The sequence below is a fragment of the Canis lupus genome, chromosome 12, assembly GCF_048164855.1.
Source record: "Canis lupus baileyi chromosome 12, mCanLup2.hap1, whole genome shotgun sequence".
Lineage (NCBI taxonomy): Eukaryota > Metazoa > Chordata > Mammalia > Carnivora > Canidae > Canis > Canis lupus.
In genome coordinates this window covers 3931765-3953784 of record NC_132849.1, presented here as the reverse complement: position 1 = coordinate 3953784, position 22020 = coordinate 3931765, and the positions used below count along the sequence as shown (strand labels likewise).

The 22020-nt window shown below is 42.5% G+C and overlaps 1 pseudogene; it reads right to left on the bottom strand.

The window, feature by feature from the left end:
* Positions 1–4328: 4328 nt before the first annotated feature.
* LOC140601885 (transcription initiation factor IIA subunit 2 pseudogene) lies at positions 4329–20650 on the bottom strand (annotated as a pseudogene).
* Positions 20651–22020: the final 1370 nt, after the last annotated feature.

Sequence of the window (22020 nt, the reverse complement as noted above, 5' to 3'; positions counted from 1 at the left end):
TCCACCCCCCCTAGTTCGTTTCCCAGAGTTAGGAGTCTCTCATGTTCTGTCTCCCTTTCTGATATTTCCTACTCATTTTTTTCTCCTTTCCCCTTTATTCCCTTTCACTATTTTTTATATTCCCCAAATTAATGAGACCATATAATGTTTGTCCTCTGACAAATCTGCATTTTAATGAGTCTCACCAACCAAGGGATTATGGGGTAGGTGGTCCTAGCGCCCACCATGAGAATCTTTGGTGTGACTTACAGGAATAGCATTTTATAGGGTCACAACTCCCTTCTTCACTTCATGTGGGTTGTAGGAGTTAGGTCTCCCTCAAGGTAAGGTGGTTAAGCTATACTAGGTATTTGAGAGAATGAACCAGAAGGTTGAATTTGAATTGCTTGGGGACTATTGCAGCCAGAGCTAAAGAAAATACCACTCCCTAAGGGATAGGGAAGCTTTGAAACTAGGGATCAAACTGAAGGTCAGCAGACAGAAGGACCTGTACCAGAATGGAAGCAGTGAGGAAGGTCCTAGATATATCTATCAATTAATGTCCATGGTGCTGTTCTGTGTTTTCTTGGTGCTGTTGGGTGTTTGGTCAACAGCAAGGTCAAGCTGGCTTAAAGTATAGAGTCAAGGGCAATGAGAGTTTGCAAAAGCTCATAACATATGTTGCCCATAGGTCAGACAGAGATTCTATTGAAGTGAGAGAGCTAGGTTCTTGTCTCATGGACTCAAAGAATGAATCTTGTGGACAATGGAGAGTAAGTAAAGTGATAGAAGGGTACAGAGAAAGCTCTCAGAAGTAGAGGGGTTGATGAAGTTTTGGAATATAGGTGAGGTCCAAAGCCAACGACCAGAAAAGAATTCTTGAGACATCTTTGGTGCAAAATGGAGGTTTTATTAAAGCCTGGGGACAGGATCCGTGGGCAGGAAGAGCTGCTGCCCTAGGCCTGTGAGGGGCGGCTGATTACACCTGGGGGTTGGGAGGGGTTTGAGGATAGCATCCTCTCTAAGGAATTTTGGAAGCAAGGTTTCCAGGACCCTGAGGGGCCAGCTATTGTTGGGAAAAGGTCACTCGTTACTGTCTAATAAAACCTGAGTCATGAGACCCTTCAGATGTATGTCGGTGGGACATTTGCTTGGGGGATGATTCCCAACACATATCTTGGGGGTTTAGAGATACAGGAAATTTCTAAAGGAATTTTTATATGTTAAAGTAGACTTACAGGCTCCTGGGGGTTGGGCTAAGATTGCCTTCTGCCCTTTGCAAAGTATGAACATCGAGGAGGCAGTTGGGTCTGTAGAGGAAGGTCCCTCTGCCTGTTTCAAGGACTTGTCAATGTGCTTTGTCCTCAGGTAGTCCTCTGTTTCCTCATCAGAGTCCCAACAGCGTTGCCAGCTTGAGCCCCAACCTGACAGTCTTTTATTTAAAACTGACCAGGGAGCCTGTGGCTTTATCATTTTTGTGATGTCCTGGTTTGAGTAAGGACTGGTGATACTATCTTTAATGGCTTCCTTTTGGGTCTGGTTATTCTTTGTTGATCACAAACGACTGTCATAAAAAATATCTTTTCTACCCATACCTAGGGCAGGGTGGTCTGGTTTGTTCCCTTATTTCTGGTTTCCTTACATCTCAGCATTTTTGGGACTTTGTTTTGTGAGCCTGATTCCATAGCCCCCTCCCTATCTCTCCCTACCTAGCTCTGCCTATTCCTTACTCACGTTGACTCTAAAGACTCAATAAAACTAACTGGAACTATCCCTACACTAAATCTTGGCCAGCAGAAATCTCAAAACTGGTGATTTTGGTGCATCTCGGAGGGGCTCACATTCTTGCCTTATGCCTGCATTGGATTTCAGCCTTCTTGACATGGATAATTCAGCCTCTTCTCAGATTTCCACCAAAAAACCAGTTACACAGCATCTTGATTTTTTTTTTTTTTTTTTTTTTTTAAGGATTTGGGGGTCCTGGGCAGGGTTAAATCACCTTCCATACAGCCTTCCACCATTCATGGACCCCTCCTCACTCTTTCTCTTCTCTCCTGGAACAACCCAGATTCCTCGTTTCCTGACTAACAGCTTGCCAGCACACCTCCTCCCCCCCCTTTTAAAAATAAATTTCACTTGTGTGCACCCTTTGGGTCTTGCCTTCCACCTTGAACTAACACCAAGACATTTTTCTTTACAGTTTCAGCCTGAAGAGACATTTGGTTTTATAATACAAGCCCCTCCCTTTTTATGAACATCCCTGAGCCTGTCCTTGTAGCATGGGGTGGGTGCAGGGTATTTATTTCTAGCACTTAGTAAGCTGCAGACAGGATTGGAAGCCAGTCCTAGTCAACAGCTGTGGTCATTAGCAGATGAGTAGCTACCTATTAGCACTGCACTGCACAACTCCATTAATGGAAGATCAGGTTATTTGTAGTTACCATTCTGTTCTTTCCTTCCTTTCTTCCTATGTTTTTCCTCAGGGTGGCTGGCATGGGGCCTCTTCTGGGTGGTGGAAATTTATTTATTTATTTATTTATTTATTTATTTATTTATTTTAAGGATTTTATTTATTTATTCATGAGAAACACAGAGAGGAGAGAGAGAGGCAGAGACACAGGCAGAGGGAGAAGCAGGCTCCATGCAGGGAGCCTGATGTGGGACTCAATCCCGGGTCTCCAGGATCAGGCCCTGGGCTGAAGGCGGCGCTGAATTGCTGAGCCACCCGGGCTGCTCTGGGTGGTGACATTTAAAGTATAGTTGGCTTTGGATAAATTCATTTTTTATTGGTGTTCAATTTGCCAACATATAGAATAACACCTGGTGCTCATCCCGTCAAGTGCCCCCCTCAGTGCCCGTTACCCAGTCACCCCCACCCCCTGCCCACTTCCCCCCTAGTTCGTTTCCCAGAGTTAGGAGTCTCTCATGTTCTGTCTCCCTTTCTGATATTTCCCATTCATTTTTTCTCCTTTCCCCTTTATTCCGTTTCACTATTTTTCAATAGATATTGTTACTCTAATGAGTGACTCCTCACTTCTTTCCCTGTTCATGCTGCCCAAATCCTCCAGCTGCTGCTCCACGGAGTCTTCGTCTTCACCTGGCTCAGTAGGATCAGCCACAGCATAGCCAGTTAGATGCTCCCAAACGGTCATCACAAACGACCACTATATGTTGGGAAATCCAACTCCAATAAAAAAATTTAAAAATAATTCTAAAAACTAATCACATAGCGGGGCGGGGGAGAGGCGGGGGAAGGGGGGCAGCTGTCAGCCTCCCTAATAATTGCAGCAATGTGTTTATGAAAAATTAATAAGTGCAATAAAGTAGAGTACAAAAGTGATAAAAAAAAAAAAAAAAAGGACCACATCCCTGCAGCGGCCGGATGGAACTTCACGCCTGGTGTTTGTGCGCCACCTTGTGGTGACTGCCTGCAATGTCCCCGGTGGGCCCATCATTACGCAAGAGGAAATGGAGCCGCCTCGCTTTGCTGTCCTGGCCCTGGGCTGACAGTGAGCAGTCAACATCTTCTGTTCTTTCTTGGAACATCAGATGGACAGGGGATCCTCCCCTTAGGTTCAGCAGCACCTAGGGTTGTAGAGCAGAGCGTGCTACACAATTCTTAAATCCAGATGCTTTCTGGATGGGTGGTGTTTCACTTCCATTATTCTATGACACTGTGGATTTTAAGAGGAACCATTGATTAAAAAGCAGCATTTTTTTTGGGGGGGGGCGCAGAGATAGCACTATGCTACATATGCATTTCAATTTTAAGATACATCTGAATCTCGAAATTGTTTTAATGTCAATAAATAGGTCTTAGAATGTGGCTTTCATCTGCAAAATCTCCTGGATGTGAAGGAGAGTATCCACTACACATGAAATGAATCTGTAACATGAGAGACTCCTAACTCTGGGAAAGGAACAAGGGGTGGTAGAAAGGGAGGTGGGCGGGTGTGTGTGTGTGTGTGTGTGTGACTGGATGATGGGCACTGAGGGGGGCACTTGATGGGATGAGCACTGGGTGTTATGCTATGTGTTGGCAAATTGAACTCCAATAGAAAAATAAAAAAAAAGAGAAATGAATCTGTAGTTCATTTCAGTATCTATCGTTCTGTATGTGATCACAGCCAACTCTGGAGGGCAAGTACAGTTGACCCTTGAGAAACACAGGTTTGAATTACATGGGCCAAGTAGATGGGCAAGGGGCAAACACACCGGTGAGTTTATCCAGCATCCAATGCTTTGGAGCTGCTACATGCTTCAGATGTTTCTTGGGACCATGAGACATGGCTGCACGAGGCATGAAAAGAGGATATCACCTATTCTTGTAGCTTTATTAAATGTTTTTTTTTTTTTTTGGAGTTTTAAAATGAGTTTATTCTAGAATGTTCTTAGGAAGGCAACAATGTTTGTCATTAAAAAAAACTGTTTCTTCATGCTGAAAAGGTAATGCAAGAGGCTACAGTTATAAGCTTCTTTCAACTGGAATTCTGGTAGTATATATAGCACAGTGTAGTCATTTCTGCGATGCTAGAATAAATAAAAAAAAGTCTCTTCTATGCTTCTCTTCAAAAACTCGATGAATAATAACAGAAGATGGCATAAAAAAGCGATTTTTTCCCCTATTCATTCTGTAGTATTGGAGGCAGTATTTTTACCATCACAGGTTACAATTTTCACTTTATCCACTTTAATAAGTTCTGTCACCTCTCTGAATTCAACATCGTTTAATACAAAAACCCACACGTTATCACAGAATCTGTATTTAGAGAGCCCCTGAAATTGACTCTGTTCCTAACCCTCTGCGCCAATGCTGAATTTATAGCTTTATCAAACTGAAGTAGAACTTGAAGGGCAAGTTGGGGGGTGATCTGTTGAGACTGTATGAGCTCATCAAGGCTTTCCTGGAGACTGTTTCCCAAAGTGGTATTTCTATATAACTGATATGCCCTGGCTTAGGAAGAAGAAATTGTTTTTCTTATTCAGGCTTGCATTGATGTCCTGTGGGGAAGGCGCTTCCCGCCAGGAAGCAGACGGAAGTGGAGCGGCAGGCCAGCAGCCCAGCAGGAAGCACCCACTTCCCCTATTCTTGTAGCTTTAAGTCAGAAAATGATAATTAAATTTCTGTCTTTGGACCAGATCTCTCTTCTGAGTTCCATATCTATATACTCAACTGCTTTGGTGACATCCTCTGTGATATATCACAAATAAAAGAATTTCACCTTCCAGCTTTAGAGTTCAATATCCAATTCAGAATTCATGAGTTTCCCCCCATGTCTACTTCTCATCAAACCCCCCCCCCATCTTAGTAAATGGCACCATTATCCTTTCCAAATTTTCAAGTCAGAAGCTTGGTAGCTGTCTTTGATCTTTCCTCATTTACCTTCCAATCCAGTTGACCACAAAGCCTTCAGTTTCTACCTCCAAAATGTAATTATCAGCTCATCTATTCATTTTCTTTCTCATTGCTTGGATCTCAATCTAACCTATCATCATCTTTGCCTGCACTGTTGTAGTAGCCTTCTCACAGGTCTATTGGTTTCTTCTTTTGCCCCCGTACAATCTATTCTCCACCCAGAAGTCAAATAACTTAAATTGTAAATTAGGTCTTGTTATTCCTCCACTTAATTTTTTAAAAAGATTTTTTTATTTATTCATGAGAGACGGGGGTGCGGGGGGAGAGAGAGAGAGAGAGGCAGAGACACAGGCAGAGGGAGAAGCAGGCTCCATGCAGGGAGCCCGATGTGGGACTTGACCCCCCGGGGTCTTCAGGATCACGCCCTGGACTGAAGGTGGTGCTAAACCACTGAGCCACCTGAGCTGCCCCTCCACTCAATTTTTTAATGGCCTTCTGTTATGTTTGGGGAAAAATTTCAATTCCTTAACATGGTTGACAAAGCTCTTCGTTATTCAGTCCCAGCCCCATTCACAACCTTCGTCTCCTGCCACCTCAAGCCACATTTGCCTTTTCTTCCAGTTCTTTGAACATATGAAGCTATTTCCTGACTTAGGGACTTTTAATACTCTTCTTCTCTGGAACTCTCCTCTTCTCAGTCTTTGCCCTGCCAACTTCTACACATCCTTCAAGTCTTAATTTATTTTTTTTCTTCAAGTCTTAACTTAAACGTCACTTCCTCAAAGCATCTTCTCTCACTCCCCCTTAAAACATAACATTTATCATTGTTTTTAGCTAATCGTTTTATGATTATTTATCGTCTGTAAACATTTTGAAGGCAAGAGCATGTCTATTTTGCTCATTAATCTTCCCCCCAGAGCCTTGAAATATACTTTGTATTTAGCCAATGCTAAGTAAATATTGGTTGAATGAGTGAATGGATAAATGTGTGCCAGAATGGTGCCAGGTGCTAGAAATACAAAGGAAAACATGGCAGTCATGGTTGCTCCCTTTACAGACAAGTAAACAGGCAGTTACTACACACTGTGTTCCACGGGGTGAGAAGGGAGTAAGTGAAACAAACACCTAAACCCAATCACTTTGGCTGTAGTTAGGTAACAGGTACTAGGTGGTGGCAATAGGGAGAGGCAAGAAAAGAGGTGGGGAAACTAATTAGAACACCCTTGCAGCAATCGAGGTAGAGATGCTAGTGGCCTGAACCAGTGCATGGGCAGCAGTTAAGGAGAGAAGTGGACAGGTCTGAGAGAGATTTATTTAGAAGTCAGTATAACAGGTCTTGGTGATTGAATTAGATGTGACAGAATAGGTCAGAGATGGAGCTGTCAAGGCTAGTGTTCAGATTCTTGGATTAGACAAGTGAGTGGGTGATACTGCTGTATTTGCTGAGATATGGAATGTAGAAGGAGAACAAGATTTGAAGGTAGAGTTCTGCAAAGTTTGAGTTTGGGCTACACTATCCGTGGGCTATTTAAGGTGTCTGAAGCTTAGGAGAGAGATCCTGACTGGTGAATCGACTGAAAGGCACAGTATCCAGAGAATGGTTGAAGCAGAGACAGTTAGAAGAATTACCAGGGGGAGCACACAGAGTGAGAAGGGAATCCCAGAGAACATCAGCCCTTAAGTGACAAGGCAGAGAAAGAGGAACTTGAAATAATCCTGAGAAGATATAGCAGAGAGGCAGGAGGACAAGCAGGAGAGAGTAGTGCCACTGGAGCCAAGAAGACAGTCCCAAGGAGCAGAGTACATGGGCAATGAGAGTGATTGTTCTTCTTACCTCCAGAGCATTTCCAAACTCTTGTTGGAAAAGTTTCTTAAGTTCTGTTCTGGTCAACCTCTGACAGTGTCCATCACTCTTCACATGATTGTGGAAAACATTGGTGATACTGGTGACGCTCCTCAGAAGACAGTGAGGCATCTTGTTTTGCCAACTAGAGTATACCTGGGATGTGACAAAGAATACTTAAGTCAAGTTTTATATTCCTGATTTGTTAAAATCTCTTCTTTCTTCATTTCTTGGAAGCAGATAGCAGTGTAAAAATGTGACCTATCTATAATGCCAGATGTCTAACTGGCTTGCATAAATTGTGAAATTTGGCATTTTTACTTCATCTTTCATTTCCAATGATAATGCTCTTACGATAATTCCCAAAAAGAAGAGGACAGAAACTAAACAGGCCCCGTTGGCTTTGTAGCCCTGAAGTCATCTGGAATGAAGATAGCATGGCCTCTCCTTCCACATCTGAAGTGTCCTCTGTAGATGTGCTGATGGAAGGGTTTCCAAAGGTTGTCTGTACTAGACTACCTGGCTTAAGAAGTAAAGAGCAGGCCTAGAGAATCATCTCCGTGAGATTATCTTTTCCTTTGTACTTACTGCTGTTATTACATGTCACGTTGTATATGAATTACTTTTTCTTATTTTACTCCTTTAAAAATTGTTCTGCAAAGTCCAGGACCATGTCCTATCTATTTTTATATTTTTCCTAGTGCCTAGAATATAGTAAAAGTTCAAAAAATGTTTGATGGATGGATGCATGAACAAATGAATGATTCCTAATTTGAGTGGTATGTTGGATTAGGTCTGTGGTTCCCAAGCTTTGCTGTAGTTTAGAATCACCAGGGGATCTTTAGAGAAAAAGACTCCAAGTCCCACCTCCAGAGATAGTCATTTAGTATATCTGTGGTGGGACCCTGGACTCTGCATTTAAAAAGCTCCTGGCTCATTCTGTTGCAGCTTTGAGAACCACTGGCCACCTGGCCTCTGAAGCCCTTTGCAGGTAGAGAATGCTGTGATGGCAAAAGTAATAAATGAACTGATTCAACAAGCACTTGTTAACTATTTATTTTGTGCCAGTGTAGTATTGTACTCTGGGAATGTGAATGAATAAGAAACCATTCGTTTCCTCAAGGAACTCAAAGCATGGAGGAGGAGATACGGAATTACACAGTGCCATTCAATAATGGACATCCAATGGTTAGAGACTAAAACAGGAACCTTTCTTCAGATGTTTCCTTTCTTGAAGACAATAGAGGATTCTGAAAATATTAGCTTTAGGGTGAAGTCCACTAAGATTTTGCTTCTCTCATTCGAATAAGAACATGTCATGGTTGGGAAAGTCATAGAATTATCCAGAAAGGCAAAATTACACAATCTGCACAATCTAATTGTCTGTGTAAGAGTACTATGAAAGAGAAATAGGTATTAAAAGAGAAAAAGAATTTTTCTTGAAGGACTTACCTAGGTTGCCAAGAGAAATGAAGGACTTAGGCTGAGAGCTTGTGGAATACTGATTTGGGGATCCTGGTGCTTATATAGGAGTTTTGATTGCACCCTTTTGCCAGACATCTTTTGTAGACAACTCCCTTGGTATCTAATGGACTGATTCATTGCCAACCAAACTCCATTCCACTGGTTTCTTCTCCAGCAAGCCTTTAATCTCTGTGTTCTTTGAGTGTCGTTCCTATTGCTTTCTGTCCACAGCTTGACCTCTGAGGGACAGGTGTCCCTTACACCCACTGTAAGGCTATAGCACCACCAGAGTGTGCTGACTGAATGCTGAAGTACTCTCAAGAAAAATCTGGTGAGGCAAGAGTGGCCTCAATTCTTGAAAGTAAAATACATTGGTTCTTGATCTGTGCCATTTTGGTCCCAAATAAGGTCTTTCTATTTATGATAGCACATGGTTGGGTATGTTGGACTAATAATCCAGTTACATTATATGCTTGCTCTCATGCCATCTTGTTCCCCATGCTGGTGGTTCTGCCCCTCATGACCCCTCTCCTTTTGTCTATCTGCTATACAAGTATAAGATGCTAGCACTGCAGTAGAGATAATGATTTTCTAGCAGCAAAAACATGGACCCAGGAGAGGATCTGTGGGCTGCAGAGTTGGTGTTCTGTTGAAATTTCACTGATTTTTGTAGAATTTCACCAGCGGGACCATTTCTATTTGGTTCTATTCTCTTTCACTATTATGAGCCTAGAAAGAAGTGGTTTTTTTTTAAAAAAAAATGTTTTATTTATTTATTTGAGATACAGAGATTGAGAGAGGGAGAGGGAGAAGCAGACTCCCTGCTGAGCAGGGAGCCTGATGTGGGGCTCCATTCTGGGATCCTGGGATCATGACCTGAGTAGAAGTCAGACGCTTAACTGACTGAGCCACCCACGTGTCCCAGAAGTGTTTTTTTTTTCATTATTATTAAAGACCTTTCTTTCTTTCTTTCTTTCTTTCTTTCTTTCTTTCTTTCTTTCTTTCTTTCTTTCTTTCTTTCTCTTTCTTTCTTTTTTAAGAGAAAGAAAGGGGAGGGGCAGAGGGAGAGGGAGAATCTCAAGCAAACTCAACCTGCAGCACAGAGCCCCATGTGGGGCTCAATCTCAAGACCCTGAGATAATGACACAAAAGCCATTTTCAATTTCACCAGTTCATATGTTGTTCCTTAGTTTCAAAGGAATTATGTATAGGTGGCTGTACTCTCACAGAATCTTATATGACAATAAAAATAATTTCCACTCATCTTTATTGCAAGTTTGTAGTCTTCTCTTAGAGATAGCTAGTCCTATAATCTCGTTAAGGGCTATAAAGTAAACTGTATCAGAGAAACTTGTAATAGCCTTGTGGAAATGGCAAGCTGATAAGAACTATAAAATTAATTAAAATGAATAATGGTGAATTTATTTTCTGGGGAGCACTGTAGTTCCTTTTCTGTTAGTTATACTGACTTTGAGAATAGCTCTATGAGCAAATACTTTCATCCCTGTCATAGAAAGAAACACCGAGGCCACAAGAGGTGATCGTGAAACATAGTGAATCACAGACCTGGGTCCCAAATCTTTGTACCTCTAATTTGGTTTGTTTGCTTGTTTTTAAGTCTCTTATATGATTTCTAAGATTGTGTGTGATAAAGACATCTGGAATATTTTCCTAAAGTTTGTAACAAAAACACAAAATGTCAATTCTACCCAGTTTCTCCCCTGAACATCTCCATGGCCGTGGGCAATTAATTTCAGGGAATGCCCTAAGTATATTATTTATTAAACAAAAGAAAATAAAAATGGCTTCTGAAAAGAGATATTCTATATATGTGACTCAATTACATCCCACTGTTTTTGAATTTGTGTAGGAAACTGTTGTGCCCATATTAAGAGGGTCCCCAGACACTGGCTGAAGTGTTTCCTCCATTTCTGGAGGAGCAAGAGAGAGGCCTGACTCCCGTGACCCAGGAGAAGCCAGAGCTCTGGGTGCCTCAGGAGCAGTGGCCTGATGAATAAGTTCCCTGCAGCCAGTAGTGCCATTGTTGGGATGATTCATTAACAGTAATACAAATAATTATAATTCTTGCTTTGAAAACTTTTCTTTTGAGAATTGTCTTTGTGTAAATGTCTTCCCACCCTCTTGGTAAACCAGGCTTTGGCAGCCAGACTGGCTGCCTCAGGGTTTTGTGTGTGATTAAAGATCTGCTGACCTCTTCTGTGTTTCGCTTGTCTAGTTCCCTGGGTCTCTCTCATTTTCTGATGATCTCTTTTCGTCCTTCCTTTTGTCTTCCCCTCCACTTAATATTTCAATCTCTGTTTTTTGTTGTCCTTTCTTTCTGTGCCTCTTCTTGCCTTTTGTGTCTTCCAGCCCTCCCCCCTGCATTGCCACCATTCAGAATATCCGAAATCTCCATTTTGGTCTTCTCTTTTATCCTTTTGTCTAAAATTTATTCTTTCCCATTAGGGAAGATAAAAGCAGAGCACCCTGGAAATTGATATCTCATGTTCTTGCTATCAGAAGGGAAAGTGATATTTACCGAGCATCTACTCTGTCGCCCCCAAAGATGGAGAGCCTGCCATAGTCACATAGCAGGGTGACTGGGCTTCAACCATGGTCTGTTTTGTATCAGAGCTGGTGGTTTTGCCACTATACCACCCACACTGCCATCATACAGAGGATAGTTTCTGACCTGGAGTCCATGGCCAAATGGTGTCACATCGCCACAGCTTCTGCTGTGACAGCCTTCTGGTGGTGTGGCCTTGGCCCCTCAGCAGTGAGGGAGGAACTCTTAGGAATGTCCACAGTCATGTTCAGATTACAGGAGGCTACGAGGTCATATAAAGGCATTGAGTTCTCTGTGGGAGAAGGTTCGTGATTGAAGAAGTCACTGCTGGGGGCGGCTAACCCAGTGCCCATTCCAACTCTGCCTGCTGTGCAACCTCAGACAACTTATGAAATTTCTCTGTGTCATAGCAGTCAAATCAGGTGGTCATCATGTCTTGGGTGCGTCCCTGGGCTATTGTGTGGCTCAAGGAAATGCTGTATTGTTGTGTGTTTTAAACTCATCTGGGGAAAAGCTCTTTACAAATCCCAGTTATTATCCTTATTACGGGGCTCAGCATGATTACATGTGAAGCATTTGTTCCATCTGAATAAGGTGCCTTTAAAAACACTTGGGCCAATAATTATAGAAATTTAATACTTCCCTCAATCATGTTCACAATGAGGAAGGGGTGTAGCTGAATGAACTGGGGTGTGAGGTGGACTCCAAGGTCCCTGACATGTTATTGCTTAGCCTAGCCAAGCTTTTCTTGACCAGAAAGTGGAAAAGAAATAGAAAACTCTTGTCCTTTGAATCTTCTTGGAAGAAGATAATAAACTCAGTGAACAAATAATGGTGACATTTAACTTTCCTTATGTATCAGGACTTATTTCTGAAATTATGCTTATATGTTATAAGCATATATATATATGAAACACATATAGTATAAGCACACACATACACACACATATATATATATATATTTCTGAAATTATGCTTATATGTTATAAGCATATATATATATGAAACACATATAGTATAAGCACACACATACACATATATATATATATATATATATATATATATGAGAGAGAGAGAGAGAAAGAGAGAATATATGGCTCAGTATATATACTGAGTATATGGCTGAGTAATATTCCATTATACCATATCTTCTTTATCCATTCATCTGTCATGGACATGGTCTCTTCCTATATTTTGACTATTTTGGCTATTGCTGGGGATTTTTGACAGATCCACTGCAGGTGCTCTCTGCTGAATAATGGTGGCTAATCAAAGCCTTCAAACAGGGTGGACGGCATTGGTTCCCCAAAGCCAATCAGAATCACCTCATCATTAAATGTTCTAATGCTACGTGCCTGGCTCATATATATAATCATCATATAATGATGATATCATTATATATCATCTATATAAATATATAATATAATTATATTATATTCATTATATATTATACATATTATATTCATTATATATATAACATATATGTTCCAATATGAAATATGAAATATTACCCAGCCATCAAAAAGAATGAAATCTTACCATTTACAATGACATGGATGGAACTAGAGGGTATTATGCTAAGCAAAATAAATCAGAGAAGACCATATGATTTCACTTACATGTGGAATTTAAGAAACAAAACAGATGAGCGTAGGGGAATGGAAGCAAAAAATAATAAAATAAGATAAAAACAGAGAGGGAGGCAAACCATGAGAGATTCTTAACTCTAGGAGACAAACTGAGGGCCACTGGAAGGGAAGGGAGTGGGGGGATGGGGTTACTGGTGATGGACATTAAGGAGGGCACTTGATGGAATGAGCACTGGGTGTCATATGCAGCTGATGAATCACTAAATTCTACATCTGAAACCAATAATACACTATATGGTAACTATATTGAATTTATTTATTTTTTATTTTTTTATTTTTTGTAAATTTATTTTTTATTGGTGTTCAATTTGCCAACATATAGAATAACACCCAGTGCTCATCCCATCAAGTGCCGCCCTCAGTGCCCATCACTCAGTCACCCCCACCCCCCGCCCACCTCCCTTTCTACCACTCCTAGTTCGTTTCCCAGAGATAGTAGTCTTTCATGTTCTGTCTCCCTTTCTGATATTTCCCACTCATTTTCTCTCCTTTCTCCTTTAATCCCTTTCACTATTTTTTATACTCCCCAAATGAATAGGACCATGTAATGTTTGTCCTTCTCCGATTGACTTATTTCACTCAGCATAATACCCTACAGTTCCACCCACGTCGAAGCAAATGGTGAGTATTTGTCATTTCTAATGGCTGAGGAATATTCCATTGTATACATAGACCACATCTTCTTTATCCATTCATCTTTCGATGGACACCGAGGCTCCTTCCACAGTTTGGCTATTGTGGACATTGCTGCTAGAAACATCGGGGTACAGGTGTCCCGGCATTTCACTGCATCTGTATCTTTGGGGTAAATCCCCAGCAGTGCAATAGCTGGGTCTTAGGGCAGGTCTATTTTTAACTCTTTGAGGAACCTCCACACAGTTTTCCAGAGTGGCTGCACCAGTTCACATTCCCACCAACAGTGTAAGAGGGTTCCCTTTTCTCCACATCCTCTCCAACATTTGTGGTTTCCTGCCTTGTTAATTTTCCCCATTCTCACTGGTGTGAGGTGGTATCTCATTGTGGTTTTGATTTGTATTTCCCTGATGGCAAGTGATGCAGAGCATTTTCTCATGTGCATGTTGGCCATGTCTATGTCTTCCTCTGTGAGATTTCTCTTCATGTCTTTTGAGATTCTTTCATTTGAGGTGAGTTTTTCCTTCTAGTCATTTTTCTCAGTGCAGAGTGGAGAAAACCAAGTTGTATTGGGAAAAGGAGAAAAAGAAGAGAAAGAAGAAAAGAAAGTGAAAAAAAAAGAAAAAAAAGAAGGAAAAAAAGAAGAAAAAAAAAAGGGGGGGGAATCAAACAGAAAACAGAAAACAAGGCGGAGTATCCTCTGATTCTATATACTGTAAATCCTTTGACTTCCCCTGGAACTTTCCAGTGCTGCTTGGTCAATAACTTGTTTTTTCCCCTGTCCGTCTAGCTGGTCTTCTGGGGGAGGGCCCTGCTGTGCTGATTCTCAGGTGTGAGTCCTTGGGGGAGCTGCTCAGCCACCTGCCTGGTGCAGGGCTCCGTGAAAGTTGTTTAACCTGTTTATCCTGTGAGGTCACTGTGAAGCTATGGGGGGTGTTTATCCTGTGAGGCCCCAGGAGGAACAACAACAGTGGCAGTGGCCAGTTCTCCAGCCCTGGGGTCAGCCACTGCAGTAATTTTTTTTCTCATTAAACTTTTGTTTTAATGGGTCTCAAAATTCTGTGACAGATTTTTGGTCAAATTGTTTCCATTAAAAAGTACTGATTTTAAAAACTAATAACTTAAAACTGCCACACATGCACACACAAAAAAAATGGTCCACAAAACATTCTTCTTTCCTTCTGAAGGTTTTACAATGCATTGTTATCATTAACCAGTCTTTTACTATTAAACTTAAATGGCCAATTGACACAAACAGTTCTGAGACCGTTCTTCCACCACTGATTAAGACTGGGGTGGCAGGTATTGGGGATAATATTCATTTAGCCTTCTGAACTTTCTGGGCAGACTTGGTGACTTTGCCAGCTCCAGCTGCCTTCTTGTCCACTGCTTTGATGACACCCACAGCAACCGTCTGTCTCATGTCACGAACAGCAAAACAGCCCAGAGGAGGATAGTCAGAGAAGCTCTCAACCCACATAGGTTTGCCAGGAACCATATCAACAATGGCAGCATCCCCAGATTTCAAGAACTTGGCACCATCTTCCAGCTTCTTTCCAGAATGACGATCTATCTTTTCCTTTAGCTCAGCAAACTTGCAAGCAATGTGAGCTGTGTGACAATCCAGCAGAGGTGCATATCCAGCACTGATTTGGCCTGGATGGTTCAGGATAATCACCTGAGCCGTGAAGCCAGCTGCTTCCATTGGTGGGTCATTTTTGCTGTCACCAGCCACGGTGCCACGACGAACATCTTTGACAGATACGTTCTTGACATTGAAGCCCACATTGTCCCCAGGAAGAGCCTCACTCAAAGCTTCATGGTGCATTTCAACAGACTTTACTTCAGTTGTAACATTGACTGGAGCAAAGGTGACCACCATGCCAGGCTTAAGAACACCAGTCTCCACTCGACCCACTGGGGCAGTACCAATACCACCAATTTTGTAGACGTCTTGGAGAGGCAGACGCAAGGGCTTATCAGTTGGACGAGTTGGTGGCAGAATGCGATCCAGGGCTTCAAGCAGTGTGGTTCTGCTGGCATTCCCATCTTTACGGGTGACTTTCCATCCCTTGAACCAAGGCATGTTATCACTTGGCTCCAGCATGTTGTCACCATTCCAAACAGAAATTGGCACAAATGCTACTGTGTTGGGGTTGTAGCCAATTTTCTTAATGTAGGTGCTGACTTCCTTAACAATTTCCTCGTATCTCTTCTGGCTGTAGGGTGGTTCAGTGGAATCCATTTTGTTAACACCAACAATTAGTTGTTTTACACCCAGTGTGTAAGCCAGAAGGGCATGCTCACGGATCTGCCCATTCTTGGAGATACCTGCTTCAAATTCACCAACACCAGCAGCAACAATCAGGACAGCACAGTCAGCCTGAGATGTGCCTGTAATCATGTTTTTGATAGAGTCTCTGTGCCCTGGGGCATCAATGATGGTCACATAATACTTGCTGGTCTCGAATTTCCACAGGGAGATATCAATGGTGATACCTCGTTCACGTTCAGCTTTCAGTTTATCCAAGACCCAGGCATACTTGAAGGAGCCTTTTCCCATCTCAGCAGCCTCCTTCTCAAATTTTTCTTTCTTTTTTTTTAATTTTTTTTTAATTTATTTATGATAGTCACACACACAGAGAGAGAGAGGCAGAGACACAGGCAGAGGGAGAAGCAGGCTCCATGCACCGGGAGCCTGATGTGGGATTCGATCCCGGGTCTCCAGGATCGCGCCCTGGGCCAAAGGCAGGCGCCAAACCGCTGCGCCACCCAGGGATCCCCCTTCTCAAATTTTTCGATAGTTCTTTTGTCGATCCCACTACATTTGTAGATCAGATGGCCAGTAGTGGTAGACTTGCCCGAATCTACGTGTCCAATGACGACGATGTTGATGTGAGTCTTTTCCTTTCCCATTTTGGTTTAGGTTTAGCGGCACCTGTGTTCTGGCGGCAAACCCCTTGCGAAAAAGAGCCACTGCAGTAATTACCGGAGCTCTCAGTCTGCAGGGGCCTGGATGCTAGGGGGGTGGGGGCCGCTGATCTGCACAGCTGGTGGCAGGAAGTGTCCTTGCTGTCCTGGGCCCTCCCGACCTCTGCCTGTTCCCGGGGGGAGGCCGGATCCTGGGCTGTGTCCCGGCGCCCTGTGCTCCTGGAGTCGCGCTCTTGGCCGCGCAGCTCCCTCCGCGCGGAGCCTCTGCCGGGGCCGCCCCAGAGCAGCCCCGGGTCAGCCGGCGCGCGCTGCAGCCCTTTAGGGAGCTCGGCCAGGGTGTGGCGCTCTCCCAGGTGCACAGGTCCTCGGTTAGTGTCCCAGGGAGCCTGAGGGCATCCCCGCCCCTCCTGGGATCCTGCTCCAACTCCCTGCGAGTGCCTTTCTGTCCGTCCAGGTCTGGGAAGATTGGCGAAGCTCCTGCTTCTCCAGGACCGGGCTTTCCTGTCCTGGGGGCACTTCCCCCCACCCTTAGCCCAGCTCCTCGTCGGGCCCTTCCCCTTTGGATGCCTTTTCTTTATTTCTTTTTTTCCCCCATCTTCCTACTTTGATAGAAGCGCAAACTCTTCTCACTGTAGCATTCCAGCTGTTCTCTCTTTAAATCTCAAGCCGAATTCGTAGGTTTTCAGGATGATTTGAAAGTTATCTGGGTAATTTGGTGGGGACAGGTGACCCTACTCTTCCACCATCTTGCCCCGCCTCCTTCCTAAATTGAATTTAAATGAAAAATATCCCCAGGCTCATGGAGGGGCAGTCACTGACTCGGCATGGCACCTCCTGGGGAGGGGGGTGATGGGCTGGAAGGAGGAGGTGGCATTTGTGCAGCTGCTTCCTTTGACTACTCTGTCTTTTCCTTCATGTCCTGTTCAGCATTAGGGACCCAAAACCTACATGTTCTCCCTGAGGTGTAACAAGGAGGTCAAAGCAGATACATTCCGTGCCCAGGGAACCAATGTTAGAGATCTGGAAGGAGCTAAGGCTGGGAACTCAGGAGGCCAATGGACTAGCCCTGGCTCTGGAAGCTGACCGAGGGCCATTGCATGCACCCCACTTGTGCCACAGAATGAAGGGTCCTGTCCCTCCTCACACGGAATAGATAGAGCAGCGGGCCAGGTGCTACGTGATGTACACACTTAAGCAGAACATAGGCGTACACACTAAATCTGAAAGAGGAAATGATATTCCCACACAAGGGGATAAGCACAGTGCAGTCTGTGTGGGCTCTTTATCTCTTGGTGAGTAAGTGTTCCAGGTCCAAGATCTATTTTATGTGGTCAAGGGGGGATCAACAGAGGTATATATCAGATTGCCTTTCCCAAAGGGCTGGAGAGACCCTTCTCTGGGTCTCAGGCAAACTTTCTGCAAACTAGGAGCTGACCTCCTCTTTCTAAAATTCAGGAATACCTATAAAGGGGTCCTAACATGTCCAGGATTAGTTGATGAACTTCCTGAGAATTTTTGAAATGTTTTTAACAGATGCACAAACATAAGCACAGAGAGGTTAAGTAACTTGCCCAAGGACAAACTGTGAGTGAATGGTAGACCTTGATTATAATCTGAGTACAGGCTGACCCCTGAGCCCATGTTCTTAACCATGATTCCATCCTTTATTCCTCACTTTTTTAAATAATAAATTTATTTTTTATTGGTGTTCAATTTGCCAACATACAGAATAACACCCAGTGATTATCCCGTCAAGTGCCCCCCTCAGTGCCCGCCAACCAGTCACCCCCACCCCCCACCCTCCTCCTCTTCCACCACCCCTAGTTCGTTTCCCAGAGTAAGTAGTCTTCCATTTTCTGTCTCCCTTTCTGATATTTCCTACCCATTTCTTCTCCCTTCCCCTCTATTCCCTTTCACTATTATCTATATTCCCCAAATGAATGAGACCATATGATGTTTGTCCGTCTCCGATTGACTTACTTCACTCAGCATAATACCCTCCAGTTCCATCCACGTTGAAGCAAATGGTGGGTATTTGTCATTTCTAATGGCTGAGGAATATTCCATTGTACACGTAGACCACATCTTCTTTATCCATTCATCTTTCGATGGACACCGAGGCTCCTTCCACAGTTTGGCTATTGTGGACATTGCTGCTAGAAACATCGGGGTGCAGGTGTCCTGGTGTTTCATTGCATCTGTATCTTTGGGGTAAATCCCCAGCAGTGCAATAGCTGGGTCTTAGGGCAGATCTATTTTTAACTCTTTGAGGAACCTCCACACAGTTTTCCAGAGTGGCTGCACCATTTCACATTCCCATCAACAGTGCAAGAGGGTTCCCTTTTCTCCGCATCCTCTCCAACATTTGTGGTTTCCTGCCTTGTTAATTTTCCCCATTCTCACTGGTGTGAGGTGGTATCTCATTGTGGTTTTGATTTATATTTCCCTGATGGCAAGTGATGCAGAGCATCTTCTCATGTGCTTGTAGAATTTATTCCCAGGACACAAGGTTGGTTCAACACTCGTAAAACAATCAATGTGATTCATCATATCAGCAAGAGAAAAACCAAGAACCATATGATCCTCTCAATAGATGCAGAGAAAGCATTTGACAAAATACAGCATCCATTCCTAATCAAAACTCTTCAGAGTGTAGGGATAGAGGGAACATTCCTCGACATCTTAAAAGCCATCTACGAAAAGCCCACAACAAATATCATTTTCAGTGGGGAAGCAATGGGAGCCTTTCCCCTGAGATCAGGAACAAGACAGGGATGTCCACTCTCACCACTGCTATTCAACATAGTACTGGAAGTCCTAGCCTCAGCAATCAGACAACAAAAAGACATTAAAGGCATTCGAATTGGCAAAGAAGAAGTCAAACTCTCCCTCTTCGCTGATGACATGATATTCTACATAGAAAACCCCAAAGACTCCACCCCAAGATTGCTAGAACTCATACAGCAATTTGGCAGTGTGGCAGGATACAAAATCAATGCCCAGAAGTCGGTGGCATTTCTATACACTAACAATGAGACTGAAGAAAGAGAAATTAAGGAGTCAATCCCATTTACAATTGCACCCAAAAGCATAAGATACCTAGGAATAAACCTAACCAAAGAGGTAAAGGATCTATACCCTAAAAACTATAGAACACTTTTGAAAGAAATTGAGGAAGACACAAAGAGATGGAAAAATATTCCATGCTCATGGATTGGCAGAATTTATATTGTGAAAGTGTCCATGTTACCCCAGGGCAATTTACACGTTTAATGCAATCCCTATCAAAATACCATGGACTTTCTTCAGAGAGTTAGAACAAATTATTTTAAGATTTGTGTGGAATCAGAAAAGACCCCGAATAGCCAGGGGAATTTTAAAAAAGAAAACCATAGCTTGGGGCATCACAATGCCAGATTTTGGGTTATGCATTGTTTTTTGTTATTCTTTTAAATGGCTCTCTTTCTCCATCAGACTGTATATTCTATGGGATCAAGAATTATTCGTGTTTTGTTCATCACTATATACCCTGTATATATAGTTCAGTAGATGGTCAATTGTTGAATGAATTAGTAAGTGAAAAAAATGCCTCCCATGGATTTGGTACTACTCTAGATCCACTGGTAAATAGTAAACACATATGTATTGAACACTTACTAATGCCAGGGAGTATTGCTGGGCACTTTTATGTAGATTATTTTGTTTACTCTTTTATTTATATTTTATTTTATTTTTAAGATTTTATTTATTCATTCAGCGGGGGGCGGGGGGGGAGAGACAAAGACAGAGGCAGAGGGAGAAGCAGGCTCCATGCAAGGGAGCCTGATGTGGGAGTCAATCCTGGGACTCCAGGACCACGCCCTGGGCCAAAGGCAGGAGCTAAACTGCTGAGCCACCCGGGGATCCCCTTGTTTACGCATTTCTGTTGGGTTATATGTCTGGTATAGAATTACTTGGTCATAGGGTTGCATATATTCAGCTTTAGTAGATATTACCCTACTGTTCTCCACAATGACTATGGTCATTGTTTATGCTATCACTACCAGGCTGAGAGTTCTAGTCACTCTACCTCTTTGCACACACTTGATATGATCACTTTTTAATTTGCGTATTTGGTAGATACGAGTGGTTCTCAGTGCGGTTTAACTGGCACTTACCTGATATCCAATAAGGTTGGGTACCTTTTCATTGGCTTCTTTGATATCCCTTTTTCTGAAGTGTCTGTTCATGTCTTTAACTTTTTTTTTTTTTTTTTTTAGAAGTTAGGTCATCTTTTACTCATTGACTTATAGGCATTCTTTGTATATTTTGGATACAAGCTCTGGTTTGTTTGTTGTTGTTGTTTTGTGTGTGTGTGTTTAAAATCTTCACAATAGCACTGTGAGTGATTATAATGACATTTCACACAGGCAGGTTCTGAGGTCAGAAAGGTTAAGTCAGTTGCTATTGGACATGTGAGATATTAGAATATAGGAATTATTCCTTCTCTCTGGTAACTTATAATCTATTTAGTTGGGGAAAAAACATTCAGAGAACAATTAGTGAGTAATACTAGCAAATAAGTATTAAAGTACTGATCTAGGTTGTATAGGCTATGAATGACATAGTAGTTAAAGGATCAGTGTGAGCTTCCTAGCAGAGTTAGGATTTAGTTGAAGACTTTAAGGGCAGGTATAATTTGAGGAAGTAGAGGAAATGAAAACACATTTCAGGGAGGGTGAACCACAGGCAGGCATGGAAATAGAAGAAATAATGTGACTAACACCTTGCCTTTGAATAGTTCTTTGCAGAACTTTACAGCTGTCTATGTAGGACTACATCTTTCATGAGGGCAAGGACCATGCCTGTTCCATTGACCAGGGCATGTCCAATGCCCACAATAGTGCCTGGCACATAGCAAGTGTTTAATAAATACATTTAAATGAAATGAAAGAATGCATTAAATCTCAACAATATTCCTTTCAACTTAGTAGAATAGGGTTTAAATGATCAAGGTTAGAATTTAGATTAAATGGCCAACTTGATGTCCTCAGTAGGATTTCTAAAGAAACTAGTGGTAAATTGTAATTGGAGGGAAAGATTATAGAGTTTGATTGGTTTAGATTTGATGTGGCATAAAGTGTAAGGTGTCTCTCTGAGAGGTCTTGAACAGAGAGAGATGAAATGAAAACAATGTTCTGCAAAATTCTTGAGTTATTAAATGAACGATGGATTAGAAGCAAGGGGCCAAGTTAAGAGGCTGTTGCAATGATACCAGGATTTATTCATTTTATTCAACAGACAACTATTGCGATCACAATACACATTTGGTGCTAATCTCCATGCTAATGAAGGATAGCAAGATGTGTAAGTCATGAACTTTGCTGCTAAGGAGCTTATAGTCTAAGAGGAGAGCTAAGATAAGCACACAATAACTGTAACTCATGGGAAGAAGTTTGAAAAAGAGACACAAATCAAAACTGTGGAATCAGGGGAGAATCCTGCTGATTTTGCTGGAGCATCAGGAAAGGTTTGAGTAGTCTTCTATAGTAGCATTTTACCTGCCTCTGACTTCCTGCTCCCTTGTCTCTCTCTATTGTGTTTCTTGCTTTATTATCTG